The 1,817-nt window shown below is 46.2% G+C and overlaps 1 pseudogene across 1 annotated transcript; it reads left to right on the top strand.

Moving 5' to 3' along the window:
• Nucleotides 1-921: 921 nt before the first annotated feature.
• Nucleotides 922-1,246, top strand: LOC309568292 (small ribosomal subunit protein eS26-like; annotated as a pseudogene). Its single transcript has one exon. The product of its transcript is annotated as a small ribosomal subunit protein eS26-like (transcript).
• Nucleotides 1,247-1,817: the final 571 nt, after the last annotated feature.

Here is a 1,817-nt window from a genome sequence, read left to right as displayed (position 1 = left end):
CCTCTCCCCCAGCTCCTGCGGGGGATGTTTCAGAATGGAGCATGGGGGAAGGGGCATGTAAATATGTAATTTACCGGCCCCTTTCTTTTCTAAAGGAACACAGTGAACACACTCACTGTGTTCATTCATAACTGAAGCATAGTAAGCTGTGTTTCCTATGCTTTAGCTTGTGAATGAACAGGAAGCCACTCAGAACAGAGCACTTCACATTCATTCACTGCCCCTTGCAGCTGAGGCTGCAGAGAAAGGCCTGTGTGTTTGCGCTTTGGGGTGCACACCCTAATGCTATAGGTTGCGCTCATTATTGTACTGCTCTCCAGTCCTTCATAAACAAATGGCCTCTTGCTACAGCTAAATATTTCCATAGGACAGGTAGCAGGTAGAGGTGTGGGCAGTTCATGCGGCAGGCACAGGCATTATGGCAGTAAGTCAGCAGCAGGAAGAAATATCAAGCTTAGGGCCTCGGTCAGGTAAAACCTAGGCACAGGGGTAGAGGCTCCTCCCACCCAAATCTCGTTGAAGCCGCCGGTCTCCAGACCCTAATCCAGAAATTAAAAAACCCAGAGAAAACCAAAAAATGTGTTTTCTCCATCCTGAAAAACGGTTATGTGAAAAAGTTGGAAGCATTCTCCAATGCATAGGGTGATGGTACTGATAGGTGCACTGCTAGAGGTCACTGATGGGCAACAGGTACACTGCTGATGGTCACTGTTGGGCAAGAGGTACACTGCTGATGGGTGACAAGTGCATTTTATGAGCATTGATGTGTGGCAGGTGTTCTTTATGGGCAGTGATGGGTGACAGGTGCACTTTATGCTAAAAATTCTGTATGGACCCTCTGCACACTGCTATACACCCTATACCAGCAAACCTTTGCAATGAAAAACAGGGATATTGCTCTTTGCGGTCTTCGAGTCCAAGATGACCAAGAAAAGTAGGAACAACGGACGTGCCAAGAAGGAACCTGGGCATGTCTAGCCTATCCGGTGCACCAACTGCCCCAAAGGACAAAGCTATCAAGAAGTTTGTGATCAGAAACATCATTGAGACTGCAGCTGTCATCTCTGATGCTAGTGTCTTCGATTCATATGCATTGCCTAAGCTTTATGTGAAGCTGCACTACTGTGTTAACTGCACCATTCACAGCAAGGTGGTCAGAAACCGCTCTCGTGAGGCACGTAAGGATAGCACACCACCACCAAGAATCTGACCTGCGGGTGCACCTCCAAAAACACCTCCATTATAAGGAAATCTGCTCAGATGTCTTGTCCAATAAACTGTTAAAAATGAAAAACAGGAATATTAAGTTCACATATATTGCAATACATGCTTAAGCTGGCCAACTGCGTCAAAGTAATCCCTCTATGGCCAGTCCAATATTGCCTTGTCACTGCAAATACTACAGTGGACACCATTCCAACATAGGGCATAAAGACACCAGGTGGGGGAGAGCGACGAGGTTCAGATCTGGTCACTGACCTGCATTACAACAGAGAAAACATCTACCTGTGCTCAAATCCCAATAGCTTGTTCATGTATTTAAACTATCAGGTGCTAAAGTGTGTATAGCAATGTGCAGAAGGTCTGTCCAGAAATTGTAGTGTTAATATGTGGTCCCGCCCCTTTAGCAACTGATAGTTTAAATACATGTACAAGCTATTGAGATTTGAGCACAGGTATATCTTTTCTCAGGTGCACTTTATGGGCACTGATGGGTGACAGGTGCACTGAGGGGGCGACAGTAATACTGCCGATGGGCACTGATAAGGACTGTAACACTGCTGATGGGCACCGATGAGGACTATAACACTGCTGAT

This window comes from Pelophylax lessonae, assembly GCF_965119305.1.
Source record: "Pelophylax lessonae genome assembly, chromosome: 12".
In the NCBI taxonomy this organism is placed as follows: domain Eukaryota; kingdom Metazoa; phylum Chordata; class Amphibia; order Anura; family Ranidae; genus Pelophylax; species Pelophylax lessonae.
Note: the sequence above shows the minus strand (reverse complement) of the source record. Positions and strands in the feature narration are given on the sequence as shown.